Source organism: Anopheles gambiae, chromosome 2 (assembly GCF_943734735.2).
Source record: "Anopheles gambiae chromosome 2, idAnoGambNW_F1_1, whole genome shotgun sequence".
Classification (NCBI taxonomy): Eukaryota; Metazoa; Arthropoda; class Insecta; order Diptera; family Culicidae; genus Anopheles; species Anopheles gambiae.
This window is the reverse complement of record NC_064601.1, coordinates 22,444,172-22,464,401: the sequence shown is the minus strand read 5'-3', so window position 1 is coordinate 22,464,401 and position 20,230 is coordinate 22,444,172. Positions and strand designations below refer to the sequence as shown.

Here is a 20,230-nt window from a genome sequence, read left to right as displayed (position 1 = left end):
TGTGTGTTGTGCGCTCTGTTGTAAATGCTTCAAATGACCCAAAACGAAACCGTACCATTCTTCACGTCTTATCCCACACGCGCACCAAAGTGTACGCGGCCATTACCGCGAACGGGAAGGTAATTCTTTTCGCTTAGTAAAATTTCATTAGCGCCATAAAAGCTCTTTTCGTTCTGTTTGTGCGTTTGTTTTTTTTTATTCCACAAACCGTCTTACGAAGGAGGATTCGATGCACCGCGTGGATGTGTAGGTGTTAGTGGTTTGTTGTGAATAAAAAACGTGCTGAAAGAGCTCTCTATCGCGCTCAAGACAGACACACATACATTACTCTCTTATTTGTTTCGGCAGTTCTTTTTCGTTCTTTCTTCCATCTCTTCTCCGACTCTCATTACTCCTTACGATTCATTAAACAAGTGAGAGCTGTTTTCTTAACAGAGATGTTTGTTTTATACGAACCGATAATTACACACAAAATGGGGGATGAATGCCCTTTTTATACTGTTTTTGGTAAGAATTTTAAACACATGTTTTGCGTGGTGTATAGTGTATAATTCGAGGCTCGAACTGCTATCATCTATGATGCGTAATACTGCGCTCTGCATGAGGCACCATGCGACTCCACCAACCAGGTGTCGTTCAAATTCAACTAGCTTTAAGCTCCTTGGGTGATGTAAAAAAATCAACTTATACAACAATTTAAACCACTCTTCAGTACACCTTTTGTTTGTTGTTGTTTTTTTTTATCAACTCACAATTAGGTACAGTCGGTCTCTGTAACTGATGAAATTTACCTCTTGGGGAAAAGCAAAACCAACGTCTGCAACGTCAACAGCAACCATCGCGCAAATCAGGCCTGTACCATTCCTCATTTAGTCACCGGTCAGCAACAATGGATAAAACACAAAACAAAACGCCATTGCAAACAGTTTATAATTGCTAACAACATGATCATCTTGACGAAAGGCGACCGTGGCGTGGTACAAACGTACCAAAGACACAGAAAACAATTCTCTCACTCGGTCTGCAGCGTTTCGCACGGAGAAAGACATTCCCGTTCGCATGCCCATGGGCAGTTGTGTGTCGTTGTGTCGCCGTATGCCCTATACCCGGTCGTTCATAATTGATAAGAAGAATATTTACCCCCAATGCTACCACCTGCGCACTGCTCACCGAAGGGTGGCTGACTTCTAGGAAAACTAGGACAACAGCACAACCATTGTGTCTAGGTGCTCCTGGGGAAGCTCCGGCAGTAAGAGGCTCAAGAAGAGCCAGTGCCTGCCAATTGCCTGCCAGGCACGCCTTTTCCCCTTTTCTTCTCGAGCGCGTGTAGCGCACCCTTTCCCTCTGCCAACCATTTCGAATGTGTACTTCGAACTGGACGCTCCGTAGCGACAAAGCATACATAAACATATTTTCATTAAACCTGTACCCTCCCATGGGGCCCGATGGCAATACCGAGACGAGTTCCTTCATCCCTCCTATCCTTCGGTGTTGGAAGTTAGCTTTTCTAGCCCAGACATATCCAGCATTTGGACGGACTTCCTTCACACGGGCGGACTTCCATACCACTGCTGCTTTCATCCTGCACACTCGGTCGCAGTCCCTTTGGAGAGTTCATTTTCAAACTCGAACCCCTGCCACCGGTGTACTGCTGAATAAATAACGAATCAAACCGTACGCCAATGTGTACACTGTATCGCCCTTTTCGAGGAGGAAAATCCAGCAGAAACTGACCTTACTAAGAGAAGGGAACGAGACCTCAAAAGAAAGCGATCCTTCCAGCAAGCACTCAATCCGACTGGGCCCTCATGCCTCGAAGCCTCTCTCACGCACTCTCCTGCCTGCACGAGTTGTGAATTCCAACCCCAAAGTAGCAAAAGACTCTGACCATCGGTTGTTAGGGGACGCTCGTCAAAACCAGCAAAGGCCACACGCTGCACCGACACATGATGCTGCACCGACCGAGAGAGAGAGATGTGATTGTGATGGGCCGGCCTATTTACTCACCGTGGGGTTCGGGCAGATAAATCTTGCAAGTAGCATGCACGGCTAAGTGTTGTCATGAGCATGTGCGTTTGCGTTTGCATAAATGATTTATCGATGGTTGGTCTGGCGGAGGGCGCCAGATACGCATCGTACCGGAAGCCAATTAATTTGTTGCTGGAATGTTGCTTCCTCCCTGCCTTGGGACGTTTTGTAACTGGAAGACTTTAATACAACAATATTCATACTTCCCTCTGTTCAAATTGCAACTCACTGGTGCATCTGCAATGTGGAAAGTATTTTCATTAAAAGATACACCGAAATGTGCATAAAACACCTGGCAAACCCGGCCGTTGCGATCTTCCAACTCCAACCACCATTAAAACTTTGCGTTCATGTGCTTTTAATTAAATTTTACATCATCGCTTTTGCTCGCACAATGAAATGGCTGCATCAGCATCGCTGTCAGTGCGACTCGTCATCGTGCAGCCTGCCGCCACAAGTTCGGTTCTTCATTTTTATGTGTAATCTCGTTTCGAGCCATAATAAGCTAACTCTCGCGTGTGCATGTATGTGTGCTTGGGTGCTTGCACCTTTTCATCGTCAAGCCAGTAATCCCTCACATTGACGCCATTTAATGCCTTTTCACGGGGCTTGGCGGTGGAATGAAAAAAGTGGGTCAAATACGCAGAGCGATATCACAACTCCCACCCAAACTGGGCGGGTGGGCGAAACTTTTCGGCAAATTTAATTACACACTCAGCAGCCCAGCCCACCGGTGGCACCGGTGCTTCTTCGGGAGAAAGGGAAAGTTTTTCTTTCCCTTCACGCAAGAAAGGCGAGCTCGTTTCCGCTAACGATCCATTATTGCGCTTGTTCTCGACGGGGTGCTGCTTACGTACGGAGCTTAAAGAACAGCGCAGCCATAAATCGACTGCAGCAGCTTCTCTTTGTGTTGCTTTGTAGTCGGGGCTGAGTGAATGAGCAGTGCCACGTTATTGCATTGTTCCGAGCATTTGAAAACCCATAAAAATGTAAGTAAAACATTTACGCTCTACAGCGGACAGATGACACGAACCGAACGAAAAGCTTGTCCCCCATTGCCACTGTTCCATTATCAGGCACAGTGATCCTCTTTTACACTCCTTTTCACACACTTTGCTGCGTGCTTCAAAGCTCAAACTAATGAAAGTAATACATCAAAACTGCGTAGCCCCAGGCCGACACGGGACACCCTTTGGTGTTAATTTTGATAACTACGCAGGGGATGAGAGAGAGAGACAGAGAGAGAGAGAACGAGAGTCGCTGGAATGCGACAGATTTGTCATCTAGATTAGCATGGTCACGGACACCCGTAAACCTTGTAACATTAAACCACTCGACCGGGTTGAGGTTTCGGGTTCGTTTTCAATTCCAAAACCCCACAGCGACCAGCGAGAGGGATGCTGACTTTGTAATGTGCACAAAAAAAACGGTAAAAAAAAACAAACGACCGTCGCAATGGTTTCATCCTTCCACGGCAAATAGGTTGTTAAATCTTTCGTGTGAAAAATGGCTGTCATTACACCAATAAGTTAGCATAGCTTCGGGGTGATGTTTTATGTTTTTGTATCCATTTTAGGGATATTTTTGTATATATGAACAGCACTAGGAGACAACAAGATGACATATTTTTGGAGGTTCCTGCAGCAAGCTTCTACCAAAATGTATGAATTGTATCACGTTGCAGGATATATTTACCCTCATGCATAAAAACCTTAGTTCACTAGTTCGGAATGTAGTTTTCCCATTGAACAAATAACAACACACGCGCCACTAAACCAAGAAGATGATGATCCTTTCATCGGTTTGTTTAATATTTGTTCATTTCACGATGTAACTTCCCTCTTGCTATAGCAACACCAACCCAATCGGTTGTCCGTAAGTATGCATATATTGAAAAGTTTCATCGGAAGCTACGCCCGTCCCAAAATACGAAACTCTGAAAGGAAGCAAAGATAAGCGGTCCGTAACAGTGAACAAACAACAAAACGAGCAGTGCTTCCGGAACACTTTCAGATGCTGCGAAGCACGGACAGAAGATTTCATCCCCACCTCAGTACAAACTATCAAACCGGTGTGGTAGGAAAGTGTCTACCACACAGTGTAATATCTTCCTGTGCCATCCCTATGGTTACAGTTCCGCCCAGGTAACGTGCGCCAACGTCGGGGTACGGCGGAGACCATCGGAACCGTGTGCTGAACTCGGAACTTTGTACGCTTGCACAAACAACACGGCAACAAGTTTCGACAAGTTGCTCTGTTCTGGCTGTGGGAAGAAGCACCAAAACTACACACTTGGCTGGCAGGTTGTCATGTACACGAGGGCAACCCGCGTATTTGCACGACATTCGAGTTGAAGTGGATTTCTTGCTCAAAGTCGTTCACAGTTGGTAATGATTATCTTACTTTTTGGGACAAAAGTTTTCCGAGATGCAGGAAGTACCGTATAGTTGGCTAGTTGAGGGAAAATTGCCCATACAAGTGTGTATTATTAACCGACAACTCATGGTTGCAATTCCTCGAGGTTCGTCTGCACTCTCTTTTCGAGGATCTTTTGCTTCAAATAGGTAAATTTTTGTTGTTGATAAGGTTGGCCGTAGAGTGTTATAAAACATGCTTGAAAAGATTCAAACAATTGATTACAGCAATGTAACTTCTCCCCAAAAGCTCAACTCTTTACAAAAAAAATCCAAAAATACGTTCCAAATCATAAACATGACAAGCCTCGTCCAACCAAAGCTCCTCCATTGAAAAGCACCTAGAAGCGGAAAACGAATCGAAAAGTATAATTTCTAAACCAATTAGAAGTAATCCCAGCTTAACACACGCGAGCGACGTGTAGTCTTCAGCAACCGCACGACGCTTGAGTTGAAAATACATTTTCCGAGCAGAATTTCCCGAGAAGTAGCAAAGTTGTCTCCAGAATACTCGAAAAAAACAACGAAAAAAAGAGATACTTTACGCTCAATTGCAGAAAAAGAGCTTAAAATCGGCAAAACGACACCGAAACGATGGAACCAAGAATATGCAATAATAAAAAGCGTTATAATCCTCACCCGCCAAAAGTTTGGCTCTAGTCGCGGGAAGTGTTGCGCTCAACGGTTTTGCGAAGCGCAACCGAGCACAAGGAGAAGTTTGCGCGAGAGTGACACAAAATGGCGTCAACGCGAGCGACGCCTCTTCACGGTAACCACGTGTACGGTAGATTTTTGTTTTTTTTTTATTATTATTATTATACTTTACTGTAAAACCATTTCGGCAAATGTTTCGGCTTGCTGCAGGTACGAAAGCGTAAAGCTTTCCGGAAGCTTCTTCCGGCTCCTTGCGCGCTCATACTGTCGCTATCCGAAAAGCAATCGAGATCATATTTTTGCCATTTTGTACGTTTTATTACTAACAAACGCGACACTTGGGCGTTCGAGATGGGGAACTCCGTAATTTGCATTAAAGCGTGTCCTTGAAGGAAAAGCTCCCCCGTTTTAAAAATGTGAAGTAAATCGACAATGTCACTTTTGTTCGTAAAGGGCGAAAACCTTCACCAAGCAATTGCTACAATGTATGGCCCATCTTTATCCGATTCAATTGGTGGTGGGACAATTTTTGCCAATTTAGTGAATTGATTAAAAAGCCACTTGCGTATCCCCTTGCGGGAACAGTCAGCAAAGCTCGTTTTCTTCAACTACTTCGTATCGTTTTTCCGCATTCCTTATTTGTTCGGTTTCACACAAAAAAGCTGCAATCGTTTACCTTCAAAAAGTTCGATTCCCTCCACATTTTTGGACGGAAATGTTTTCCCCATTGGGGGCATGCAGGATTACTGTAACGGCTGGCATTACGAATGCGTACCCGCTTGACAGCTACGTAAAATGGAAAACTTTTCCACACCGCAAAGTCTTTTGGCCCGGTGTTACCCGGTAGAAAGAGCTCAGGTGGGCACCGGTAATAATCTCCCTCCCGGCCAACATATTCGATCGCAGAACAGAACTTTCCGGAGCTTTACAAATGTAAATCCTGCTTCATCCGGGCACGAGGCGATTATCCGCACCGGGGGGGGGGGGGGGGGTGGGGGGGCTTTTTTTGCTGTTGTGGGGGAAAATTGCATTTTTAATACCACTTGTGCCTGTACGTCGTACCAACAACACGCCTGTGGAGGCATTCGTTCGCAAACTTCGCATTTCGCAATTCACATTTCCGTTCACCTTCGACCCGTCACATCACGCGCGGTTGGCGTACTGTATCGTTGCAAAGAAGGGAGCGAAACAAAACGGGTGGAAACTGAATGCTTCCACCGTTACGAAACCGCACCACACGAACGACGTCGTGTTGCAATGGTGATGGTGGTAGGTTCGGGCACGTAGCAAAGTGTCAAAAATCCATCCCAAAACACCTTGCAGCCATTTGCAATGCGGATGCGAAAGCTTTACGACCCCGGGGGTGATTAAGTCCCGGCACGGGTCGTAGACGGGTTGTGGCAGCACCATTTTGGTGCACGAAAGGTCAACCTGCTAAACACGGTGCTGCTACTGCGTTACCGATGTCGTTCGCGGAAGGTATACGCCTTTTTAATCGTAAAGTTCTATTATGATAGGCTGGTCAAGATTACACCCCCGAGGGTGGTGCGTGCTTTGGCGTTAGACACCTTCTAGGCATCGAGGAATTATTTATATGGAATGGCATTAGATAAATTTAAACTGAAGGTGTGAAATTAAATTACGAGATATGGATCGTACTACTGGGCAAAAAAGGATTAATGGTTGTAATAGTACCAAATGCAACCCTTTGTGATGATAGTGTTCTATTAAGCTTACAGCAAGGCTTTAAGGCACATCATCCTCCGCACTGTAGCAAAATATATTTAAAATGTGTTTCATTGTTCCTGTTGAAACAGTATCTTCCACACAGATGGTGGCACCACATTTGTTTGCACACCGTCACGGGTAACGGGTTCACACTCGGCAAACTTTGTCCATTACAGCCCAACCCTGCTGCATCCCTTTTCTCCTGTTGCTAATCCACCAACACACATACCTTACTCCCCTGGGTAAACCTTGCTTCGCACAGCACTTGCGAGCCGACCTGTTTATCGCCCGTGTTTACTTACTCCATTTAAACTAAAATCCTCCAAAATCAGCTCAAACGTTTTGTTTACTGCTGCCCGTGTTGCTGCTGCACGTGACCCCCTGCACGTGTGTGTGTGTATCAGTAAAAGCAACAAGAGCAAAAAAAAAGAACGAACCCCGTTTGGTGGTGTTACTTGCACTCACTTCCTTGCAGCTGCTGTCTTTGCAGCAGTACCACACTGCACCGCCACACTGCACACACTGCAGTCCGGGGCGGAGGGGACACGGTGCTGCAGCAAAGCACATGCCGCATTGAATCGTTTCGCCGGGTGGCGAAATTGCACACCATTATATGGTCACTTTCATCTCGTTGGTGCCCCCGCACAAGAAGACCGTAGCCCGTCGCTTGCAGCAAACGTGCAGCAAATAGAAAGACGGCCTGCAAACGGGAGGACCCATCAAATATTCAACCAGATAACAGGAGGTAAACCCTCCTGTTAGCAAAACTTTGCCCAAGAATGTAAAACGTGTGGAATTTACTTCGTTTTTTTTTTTGGGTCTACTTCTGTTTGTACCACTGTGCACGGGCGAGCAAATGGGAAACGAGGTGGGTATAAATTCAAGGGCTCCACGCGGCAAAGCACCGAGATGCTGATAAGCAGCGTGGATTAAAATGAGAATAAGGTTTTTCCGCGGGCCAGTACCTCGATGGTTGTACCAAAAGCAATGCAGCTTTGTGTGCCGTGACGAAGCATCAATCCCCCGCGGTGAGTATCATTGTCGTGGTCAGATGGTTTTGCAATAAAAACAAAAGCGCCAAGCAAAGGGAAGCAAGTCCTTTGAAAGTCCTGTTCGTTCGTTGTCCTCTGCTGCACCGTCATAAATTATGCTATTTTACATTATGGTGAAACATCGTCGTTTTATCGCTTCGAAGCGAAAAAATGTGAGCTCGCTTCCTTGGCTCGAAAGGGGCCACAGGTCCAAGCAAGGGCGGAAAACAGACGAAGGTACAGCGCAAACGAGATGAATAAATTGCACTAAAAATACAAAGGAATAGCGATCAAGTGGACCGGCTGGGTTTGTGTATAAGTGTAGCCGGGAAAGAAACCTGAGGGGGACGATCTGAGGACAACATTCTTTGTCTTTGGAGAATGCCAAATAATGTGCTCGAAATAACAATGATAATAAAAAAAAACAAGGCAGCAACGGAAGCTGGAGCTTGGAAGACAAAACACATCTCCATTGGCGATGGACGGACATTGGAACGTGAACACACCCACACACACACACACACACACACACACTCACACACACATACATTGCGGGGACATTCTTTGCTAGGTACACACGAACTGGCGGCACACACGTGTCGTGGCGCTGTTTTCCACACTTCGCTACCAAACCCGGGACGGACCGAGAAATGTTGCCCACAGAAATCTCAACTTTCCGTACCCGTACCACCACCACAACAACAACAACAACAACAGCGAAAAGCCATCCTAGGAAGAGAGAGGGATAGAGAGATAGATCCTTGCTACGACCGCCATCACCAGCACCGATCAACCGGTCGGTGATGTTGATGATGATATTAATGGTGGCGCTGATGACAGCGATAGCACAAGTGGTTGTTGCTTCCGAAAACTTCCCCCAGCAGCACGACCGCACAAACACAGATAGCATCCTGCCTCGCATACACATGTCCTGGCACGCTTGTACTGTGTTTTTGTTCGCTTTTTATAGTTTTTTTTCTGCTTTCAAACACACAGCAGCATGTTTCAGCAAACTCGCCACATTTTGGAGCCCTTTCCCTTTGCATCGGTAACAGCATCGATATGCACGAAAGCTTCGGTACAAATTGGTTGAGATAAAGATAAATGAACTTTTTGCTGGTACTGTTTTTGGAGCGGATAGAGAAACACACGGCTGTCGGCTGGGGTGGAGAATAGGGGTGATCGGGTCTGCTTCCCGGAACAACTCGTTTCCGGACACAAAGAACCTTTTACACACATGTTCTCAGAAGTTATGGAGCCTGGTTGCTTCTTCTACAAAGACTGTTAGACCAAGGTTGGCGTTATGTACTTGACATACTGCTATGTATGTATATAGACATACTACTACTGCATACTCTGATACTTCGACTTGGAAAAGGATACATGTTTGATCTTGCATACTAGCATTACTAATGTGTATCGGTTACCATGTCCAAAGCATGACACGGCTCAACTTAGTTCCCGGACGGAAGTAAAAAGCCCTGCAAAAAGATGCTTCAGATTCCTCTATTATTTGCCAATCATTTCATCGTTTCTCTGAAGTTCAAACTGTCATTCTAATTCTTAATTTCGTCCCTCTTCTACCCACTCCCAAATTCCGCCCAATAACAACGCCAAACACCAACGACCAAAAAAACAAACCAAAAAACACACACAATCCCAAGCTGCTTTCATTTACTTTGTTACGAAACATTCAAGAGCACAGGGTCACTGGGAGGCAGATTTTTCACCAAGGGCCAAACTTTTATCATCTAGCGATTTGCTCGGGGCTGCTCGATCCCGCGCCGCGTGTAAATTGTGTTCTGGATTGGGATCGACGGCATCACTGCGCATTGCGCCGCAGCGTCTGTTCTAGCGGGCGTTGCGAGATGAAATTACCATATCGCTGGCGTTGGTACCAAAGCGGGCGCGGAAATTACCAAATCACAGGGGGAGCGGCGAACGAGCGAGGTTTTATTGTACTTTGTGATAAGATTTTGGTTCTTGCCGGAAAATTTTCGACAGCCGGCAGGAATTTAAGCGAGGAGTGTCGCTCGTATCTAAACTAACGCCAAAGCTTAATGACACCTAGAGAGGGAAGCGATGCGCGGTCCTACTAAGGTCGTTTACATTATCCCGGCTCCTGTTGAATGAACAAGCCTGGAGGGTGAGCATAAGATATGCTACATTACAACTTGCTCTATCTAAATATTGTTTAAACATCACAGGATAAGTGGGAGATAATTTGAATTACTCGTGCCAGCCATGTTTTTTTTTACTCTGGATCTTTGGCAGCAATGCCTCAACACTTTCAACACGGCTCTAGTGTGTAAAGCATCTTTCGCTAACAGCATTTCATCCAATTGGAATATTAACACTTGTTTGAATGGTAATAATTTAAGCTACAAACTTAGCCTTCCATCCACACTCGACCCCACTTTCCACTTAGTTAGCAGCAACTTTGCACCACATCATCTTGCTTTGTTCGGACATTTCGGACGGATCAACTTTCGATACAGTTTTGCATACATTGCCGCCGCCTCTTGGCGTACCCTCCTTCATTTCCTTACAAGACGCCTTGCATATCCACTCGGGAAGGAAAGTTTCCACAAGCAAGCTCTCCTTGACCCTTCCCGCGCCATCCGCCTTTCGGATACTAAAATATGTTAATTTCTCCGGGCCCGGTATTCGCTTACAGCGCACGGATGGAAATGATCAGTCAATCTGCATACCGGCCATGCCGGCTATTGTCGTTTTGTTCCGGTTCCGCTGAAGCAAATCAACTGGTGGAATCGAAAGCATCAGCTCAATCGTGAAATGAAATTCGACACGGTTCGGTGAGCGCACGCGAATGGGAACGCACTGGATTGACGAACCGTGAAATGACGCGCCGTCAATGCAAAAGTCTAGCGGAGGTCGCGTTTGGAGAACGCGAAAGGATAGCTTGCAGAGGCGTATCATTTTCGATGCCATTGTGGACACCTTGGGAGGGGATATGTCATCCCCAAAATGAAGACCGTCGAAGATGCACCCACCTAATAATCGACTAATACACTTCTGCTCGACTTAACGTCCACCACGCGCATTAGTAATTACAATCGGATTTTCCAATCAACTGCACTTGCTCGCTAACAAGCGTCTCAGTGCATTAGGCAAATCAATCAGACCCGCACGACTGCAGACATCATCAAATGTGACTTCCTTGGATGGTGCCTTCCGTCCCTCCCGTCCTTCTTTCGAGATTCTTTCGAGCACGCGCTCCATCGCCGTAATGATCTCGCGCCCTGCTCGTGCAAAACACTCTTCAGCTGATAATAGTGATTACTTAATCGATATTTATAGCATTCTCATCACAAACCACACAGCCGGTACAACCAGTCGCTTCTCTCTCTCTCTCTTACTATCCGTTTTCCATCACACATTCAGCGTTGCACACTCCATCCTGCCCATCTCCACACAAGTTGATACAGAACGGCAGTGAAAGGTTTGTTATTTTTAGCCCCAGCAATATCGACACCAAATCGCTTTCTCGCTTTTCTTCAGACGCAAGCCACCACCAGCAAAGAAGGTTCTCTTTTCTTTTGCGCTTGCCCCCCCCCCCCCTGTTTTGCCCCTTGACCATCTCCAGCAGCACGGTCAGAAGTGCGCGTTCGTGTAGTGTTCGCACGAGTAAACTTTCTTTAGTGGTTTTGAGAGTTTACTTGCGTGTGGGATTTTTTGTTTTTTTTTTTTATATCCATTTCTTTCCATCCTCCTTGTTTCATCGTTGCCCTTTTTTCATCGACCCACCGCATAAGAAACTACAACACCAAGTCGCTGCGTCGTCCCTTTTCCTTGTGCACTTAGAATGAAATGGTGGATTTTACGCTCCCATTTAGATGGCCCTATGCCCGCAAAACACTGCAGTAGTAAATGTAGGAAAAAATGTTCTCCCACTGCCCTTTCTGTAACGGGAAACGCAAAACAAAAAAAAACGGTCCAGCAAAGCGTCCTTGTCGCGGTGGTAGTGAACTGAACTTCACGAACCCTACCCAACCTTAGTCCGCCAACACCACCACCACCATCATCATCATGATTCGGGTTGAAAGGCAAAGTCTGATTCGAAACATGTGTTCCGTTTTGTGGGTGAAAAAACCCGTAACGTAAAAATACGCCTTTGCTTTGGAGTTTTGCAAACCGGAAACCGGAACTAATCCACATACACACAGTCAAAGTTTGAAGGAGTGCAAAAAAATAAACCAACGATCACCGTACAAGTACAGCGCCTTCTCGCTGTGGTGGAGTTGTGGCGCTCGTCGAAGGTCAAGTTGGGCGTGGGAAATTAATTCTACCCGCATCATGAGTTTCTCACAGTTTTTTTGCGGGAGGCTTCTCTTTGCCTTCCTACAGAGCAAGAAGCCAACTCTATTATCCAGCTGAGCTGTGTGGGAGCAAGTCATCGCCTCAAAGCGCCCGTGCACCGGAAAGTAAGATGACTGCACGGAAATTATTTCTTTGTTTGAACCGGACATGTCTATTCCCCGGTCCATTTGCACACTGTGATCAGTTTCACTGTCATCAGTGTTTTACTTTTTTGCACTACAATGTTCCAACCAGCAAGACCATCAAGCTGCTGTGCCCTATTTGTTAACTGCGCTGCAGTTGACGTTCACTCTTTATCCACTCTGGAATGTATATATGTTTCCGCTCCAAAATCGATCGATGTTGGCTACAGTTTGTATTGCAATACAGCTGTGTCCTAGAAAACAGGTAGTGCTAGCAAGGAAGGCTAAACCACACTGCCACACGCCACACAAGGGCATGTGTTTGTATTTATCCTTGGGGTATCGCCGTCGCCCGCCGACGACGAACCAAACCGATGCTTCGTCCCTGTATCCGGTGGTCCGATGGTGGTTCGACCGTCCGATAGGAACACGCGACCGGGGAGACACGTTTAAGTGAAGTTCTAGGCACGTCCAATCCAGTGTCTTTGTTTTGTGGTAGAAAACATAATCCTTTACGGCGTAAGCCCGAGATGATCTCAAAGTACATCCCTTGTTGGGATGGACAAGTTGTTTCTTTCTACCAAAAATAAACTCCTGTCTTTAGCTTTAATCACACCGAAGATAATTCGATTATCGCAAAACCCGTTCCGAGGCCCGCCGCGCTAGGACCTTCATCAAGCGCAACCTTTTATCTTGTCCAGTTCCATTAATTAGTGTCCTTTTATCACCAGTTTGGCAATCGCACACAAACGCCAGTCCCTTTTTACTTTCAAACCGAACCCTCCCTCCCAGCGAAACCGTGCGCCGTCATTGTAGGACGAATTTTCTTCCCGCTCGATAAAACCCCTCCCCGGAAGGAAAGGGGGGAGGAGAGGAAATGAACAAAAAAGAATACACTTCTAAGGGTTGGGAAAAACTTTCACCTCACCAAGGCCGGGGGCCCAACCAACCGGAGCATGCCTGGTGCTTTGTGCGGGTACCGAAGCGGTCCAATCGATAAGGGAACTCGCAGTAAAATGGCCAAATGGCACGAAAGTGCTTGGCCGCAGCAAAGCTCGCCCATCTAGGCACATGCAACAAGGCAATCACTTTGAAGCCGTGCCATATATACACCCACACACACACACACACAAACACCAGCCGAGTCCTCATCAAAGTACGCAAATGAGCGCAATAATCACGCACGCGACTCGCAATCAACAATGTAGCCGGAGTTTACGGGTCAAAATCGATGCCTAGCTTTTGCGGCGTATCGACCGGCAGTCGTGTGGACTCGTTTGTCAGCAACCCAAAGGGCGCGAGAAGGAATGAAGCGGCCAGAATCGATTTTTCGCTCGGATTTTTTTGTACTACTCCTTTCATTGTGTGGCAGAACTTCACCAGGACGACGACGACAATGGTGAGAGGATGACGTCGCTTGTGGACAGTAATGTAGGCACGTTCACTTTCCTTTCGTGTAGCATTCGTAGCAGGGCGTGGGATTTGCGGCCACATTTTCCCCACCATTGCTCGTGAATGTTAAATCGCTTTCCCGTTGAATTACTTGTAGGCTTAGGCAACGTTACTTTGCATTACTTTGACAATCATTTAAACATGTTATAAAATGTGTTTTCAGTCTCATTAATTGCCTCATTTCCTTTCTACCGCCTGCTACTATCATCATGTAGACGGAACAGTGGAATCCGATTTGTAACGGTTTCTCTTTTTTGGTGCTCTTTTTTTGTCTTTTTGGTCGTGGCCTAATTAATTTTCTTTCTTTTTTTTATCATTCGCGTACACCGGGTGACCTTTAGCCAACAAGCGCCGTTGCTGGCACGGCTCATTAAATTTGTTGCTTCTGAATCGATTGCCCGCTCTCGGCCAGCAGCCGTAGCAATACCGTTTGGTCAATATTTGCACTTCATTTGTTCTACGCCGAAACGTCCCGGCCGGTAATTTCTGTTGCGTTACCTTTACTACCTTGCATGCTTCCTGTTTTCCCCCTGATCAAACGGAACACAACATTAGCAACCATTAGTTAACCATTAGCACAAATAATGATTTTACGGGTGGTATATGAGCTTGTCCAAATGATTCCACAATAGATATGCTACAGGAATGAAATTATAACTCGAAGGAGACAATTACAATATGATGCTGCTACTATTCCAATCATCAACCGACAGCTCTCGCTGGAAGCTAGCTTTTCTAATTGTAAATAATACCTGATCAAATCAATCATACAACACAAATGACTATTAATCATACTATAACGAAACATAAATTATAATTATAAATATTGAAAAGAAATATAATAACACGATTTTGTTAACTGACTATGCCCAGGGTGCGAGAGATAATGAACAACAACAAGAGATAAATACATTGAGATATTAAACCAATCGTTAGCACAAGAAGGTTCAACAGTACGGCTAGTAAATACCGTCATATTCAAAATGAAATTGAACAATATTTTCATTCCTATTCGTGGCCTATTTATAAAATAAATAAAGGGTGTAATATCCAGGTAGCGCAAATGACAAAAAACAGTCGAATCAGCTCTCTGGTCATGGTTAGGTGGACTTAATCCTGTCGCACCTAGTTTTATTGCGTCGATGCGCGATTGTTACATTTCTGTATCGTTTCAATTTCAAACATAGTTGATCAATATTTGCGGTTAAGCAAGTTAGAGGTTTTTCTTCACGTTTTACCGTGTTGAATTGAATTTGTTTGTTACGCAGTAGTCTAGACCATTTGTGGGGAAACAGCCGACCACCGTGAAACGGGGGTTGAAGTTATTAAAGGTAACTTCAGACCTTTCAACCATGAGAGCAGGCAGACTGCCGAAAGAAGCGGCAAGCGATGTGTTATATATGCGACGCTCGCATCGTTTCGGTTCTAGCGATGTATAACTCCGTGCTAAAAATATCCCAATTCCAGTGAACAAAGATCCTGTCCAGCAAGCGATACGATCATTAGAAAGAGGGAGATACGTGCGAGCGATTTCTGTTAGACGAGTCTCTCATTCGCGCTCAAACGCTCAGCCCTATGCGTACCGCGTTAGAAAGATGTGCAGAGAGGGTAGCGATGAGCGTTTTGCTCTATTCTCTTCTGTACCGTGCGTTTGGCAAAACTCTTTGACCTGTTTTGGCGTCATAGCGCCAGACAAAGCAACTTAGATAGGGAATGGGAACAAAGAATGTGTATGGCGTTTTAAAAATGATTATTTTCCCTGATGATTCTGTGGCAGAAGTAGAATTTAATCACAAGTGTGTGTATCCTTTTTAAATAAATCCTGTGTGTGATAATAATAACAAAAGCCTCGTACTTTATTTTGTTGAGTTATAGGACATAAAGACATTAAAGATTTATAAATGATAAATGCTGGGTCATATTACTGAGGTACATTCATATACAATATATACATAGTTGAGCAGAGTTTTAGTTTGCCATTCAGCAATCTCATTTCTAAAATAATAAACTTGATACAAACAATACCAATAACAACTTTAACATTATTTCTGATGAAAATTTTATTGAACCTATTACCTTAGCATCAAAGCATTAAATGAGACCTTATCAAAGGCACTAAATTAGTTATAACTCATGCAGCGAAATTGTTAAATAAATATATACATTAAGAGCATACAAGTAAGAGAATACTTGTCAAAATGAACCTGTAAATTATTTTGCTTTATATTTCACTGAGTAAATCACCTATCTCTAATATTTGAGAATAACCGATGCTCTTGCAGGTATAAATAATACTAACAACAAAGTCGAAAGCTATGAATATATGTCTAAAAATTCATAAATTTAAACCAATGCTTAAGTTCAAGATTATTGCATAGGGCAAAATGACCTGATAGCAATAAAAGAAACGTCGATACAAAGGTGCATACGTTGGCTTAAAACATGAATGAGACGGTTCTAATCCATGCTAAGACAACGTAATAGTGAGCAAGTAGACAGGTTGTAATATCATTAGAGCAATTCTTTGGTATTTTGTGAATGAGGATGTCATCTATGATGTATGTTGAAGAAGAGTACGAAAGCCAAATGCAATTCTTGAAACAAACAAATCATCATGAAACAAATAAACATCAACATATTTCCATTTCATCGACAACAAGCTCACAATAATGAATTTCAACACCCCAGAATGGAGATGTAAAAAGAGAGATTGGTGGCAAAACAGTCGAATCAGCTCTCTGGTCAGGGTTTGGCTGCATTTCCACCTGAATAACGCGTCACGCGTTCTTCCATAGATATTCTCCAATGAGAATTTCACACATGGTTGGGAGATATTTCCGTTCTGGCAACTCCGGGACGGAGACAGAGTCGCACACGAAACCGGAAAATCATCGATCCCTTCTCAATTACATTGCGTACACACCACCATCAAGTGCACGTCTTACATATACGTTGTTACAACCGGTTTAAGATCGGTTTGGGAAGGACACAATCTAAACACAGCTGCAACGGTCCTGTGAAGTTGTTAAAGGTAACTTCAGACCATTCTACCGTGAGAGCTGGCAGACTGCCGACAGAAGCGGCAAGCGCTGAGCTATATATGTGATGCGACCACCGTTTCAGTTCTAGCGATGCATAACTCCGTTTTAAAAATATCCCAATTCCAGTAAATAAAAATCCTGTCCAGTAAGCGAAACGATCACATTAGACAGAGATGTACCTGCGAGCGATTTTTGTTAGACGAGTCTCTCTATCGCGCTCAAATGCTCAGCGCTATGCGTACCGCGTTAAGAAGATAAGCGAAAAGGAGAGAGTTTCGCTCTGTTCTCATTTGTACTGTGTGTTCGTCAAAGCACCCGGAGTTTGAACTGTTTCGACGTAATAGGATCACGCTATACATCCTTGAACATAGGAAATGGGAACAAATAATGTTCATGGTGTTATAGAAATGTTTGTTTCCTCCGAAAGCAGAAGTGGAATGAAATCAAATATCTGTTTATCTAGTTACATAAAAAAAAAACTTTGTAAGCGATAATAACAATTAAAATTTCCTGCCTTATTTCATTCAAGGCAAACAAGAGGCCAGCATATAGTTTTAGCTAGGTTTTGTCATGTGCATGTTTTACAGGGTCACTTCAAGTCACTTTGGAATGTAAACATTTTTATTCACCGCGTGCAACATGTTAACTCACATCAATCTGTTATTTCATTTCCATTATAATAATTTTTTATTTCTTCAGCATGATTTTCAAAACAACTCATGCTGGATTGAGTTTGACAGTTCTTTGTTTTGTGTTGAAAATCATGTATTGAAATTGAAATTTCATTTTGAAAAAAAACATACCAAAGCTGTTGAAAAACATCTTGGATGCGGTGAATAATTATGTGCACATTCTAAAGTGATTTCGCAAACCCATTATTTAACTAAAATCTATACTTTCTTCAGAGATGTATTGTGAATTACTAAGACTCTTTATTTGGTATACAAAATCTTTATACATCATTCAACATATTTTAAATTGCATGCCTCATTGGCTTAACAAAATCAGCTTATTACTAATTCAATCTAACCTTCATTTTAAACAGCAACAATCGTCAAAATTTTTGATCGATTCGAGTTCAAATCAGAAGGAAAGAGTTACTAAATAGATTTCTTTTTACCATTGAACCATCTTATGTCTCATAGTATGTAGTTTATATAAAGCATAAAAACCTTCATTTTAACACTGTTTCTTGTTGAACTAGATTGAACAATCTATTATTTGCCGGTGCAATATATATCTTGTGTGCAGTGCTTCAATATTTTATTTCAAAACGTTACAACTATGAACTGATCATCCAGAAACAGCTCGTCAGTAATTCAGCAGAATACACAAGTTGAAGGAATACCAAAAGATGACATGACACATATGATAACTCTTGTTCAACGAGTTTAATAAACAAATAAATAATATTTATTCACATATTTCCTTTACATCGACAACAGGTTCAACAGGATGGATTTGATTACCGTAACATTTGGTCTAGTGGTAAAAATAAAGGGTGGAAAAAGCAAAACAGTCGAATCAGCTCTCTGGTCAGGATTAGGCTGGACACTTTCCACCTGATAAACGCGTCGCGGCACCGCGTTTCTTCCTTAGAATATTCTCCAATGAGAATTTCACACATTGCTGGGAGACTTCCGCGTTCTGGCAAACCTGGCCCACCGGAATTGCCCTTACGAACCGGAATTCATCATCCCCTTCTCAATTACATTGCGTACACACACAAGTGCACGTCTTACATACACGTTGTTACAGCCTGTTCCAGATCGGTTTGGGAAGGACACAATCTAAACACAGCTGCAACGGTCCTGTTGAAGTTGTTAAAGGTAACTTCAGACCTTTCTACCGTGAGAGCTGGCAGACTGCCGAAAGAAGCGGCTAGCGTTGAGCTATATATCTGATGGAATCACCGTTTCAGTTCTAGCGATGCATAACTCCGTGCTAGAAATATCATAATTCCAGAGAATGAGGATCCTGTCCAGCAAGCGATCTGATCGCATTAGACAGAGAGATGCGTGCGAGAGTATACGTTGTTAGAAGAGAGAGATACGCTCAATCGTTGAGTCTTATGAATACAGTCTTATGAATAGAAAAAAAAGAGGGGATAGCTTTTACTCTATTCCCTTTTGAGCCGCATTTTAGCAATGACGGTACGCGACTGATGTGCCGAGATAGCTCGACTGTGATGAACAATGAAGGCAACTGTATGTTTTAGTGTATAGTTTAGAAGAGCATAAAGCTAGAAGGCTCTATGTCTCTTTAATTAAAAAAAAACAATTCATTTTTTTTTTATACAAATTAAAATAATATACTGCACACACATACTCAACCTCACCTGTAATAGTCGATATCCGACGCTACTCTTCAAGCCAGACGTGTTATGCTCTGGTCCTCTTACCAGCATGTGAAGTTGAGCTGTATGGCAAATGCCTGCTGATTAAACATTCATCACCTGTGGCACGGTACTACCAACCACGAACATCAATTCATGTCCCTTAATCTCACACCCTCCCAAAACCAACGTGCACTGTCGATCGAGACTAGATATCGCCAATGATACACAGAACACTTTTAAAACTACGAAACCCTTCTATGTGATATTCAAGCTCACTACATGGGACTACAGCACACACAACTTTCTTTCCCTTTCAACCACGGCGGGGCAGGTGTTCGCTGCTAACACAATTAGAAGTAAAACTTTCCCAACACGAACGGAGTGGGTAGCTTGCTCTAGAGCAAGTGAAGGGGAAACATTATTTCATCCTTTTTTTCGGTATAATTTCGAAAACGCAACACTCGCACACACAGGGTCATACACACTGACACACAATTACTCACTCAGGCACCCAATTCCTTTGCCGGTAATCAACTTTTATTTCCACTGCCCTGGTTGCACCTAAAATCCATAACGTCTATCGAACCACCGACTCTAATGGACAAAGAATGTCTTGAATTCCCGCGTTCACTAGAGATACTAACGCGCCTACTACCATCGAATACGCACAGCACTCACACACCGCTCGGTGCCAGTGGCAAATCGTTACTATACCGTCAGCTGTAGGCTTTCTTCGCCCCCGCCGAGCAGGAAAACTGTCGGAAAACCTGCGCGCTCGGGAAAACTCGGCTCCAGCTGTTTCGTGCCACCGTCTTCGTGGGGTCCGGTGTTTGTTTTGACAGTTCACACGCATCGCTCGGGAAATGGTCCGAAAAGTGGCAGCTATTTGTGGTGGTGTGCGAAAATTCTCCCATTTTCCGGTGTCGGATGTTGATACACACCCACCGGTGGAATGAAAAAAAACGCCATTCGTGTATAATAGTCGGCGATGCAGTAACATGTTCACGAAATGTCGAGTATGCGCTGCCTTGGCAATGTGCCCCAACCTTCTTTCAGTATGGCATTGATGGATATGTGTCAT

The 20,230-nt window shown here is 44.1% G+C and overlaps 1 protein-coding gene across 1 annotated transcript in view; it reads right to left on the bottom strand.

Annotated features, from left to right (window-relative positions):
• LOC1273412 (uncharacterized) overlaps positions 1–20,031 on the bottom strand; it is a 58,309-nt gene extending 38,278 nt beyond the window's left edge. The window contains exon 1 of the mRNA XM_061642579.1: positions 19,150–20,031. The gene's annotated coding sequence lies outside the window, so the exon portion shown is untranslated. The remainder of the gene's footprint in view (positions 1–19,149) is intronic.
• Between the last annotated feature and the right edge of the window lie 199 nt (positions 20,032–20,230).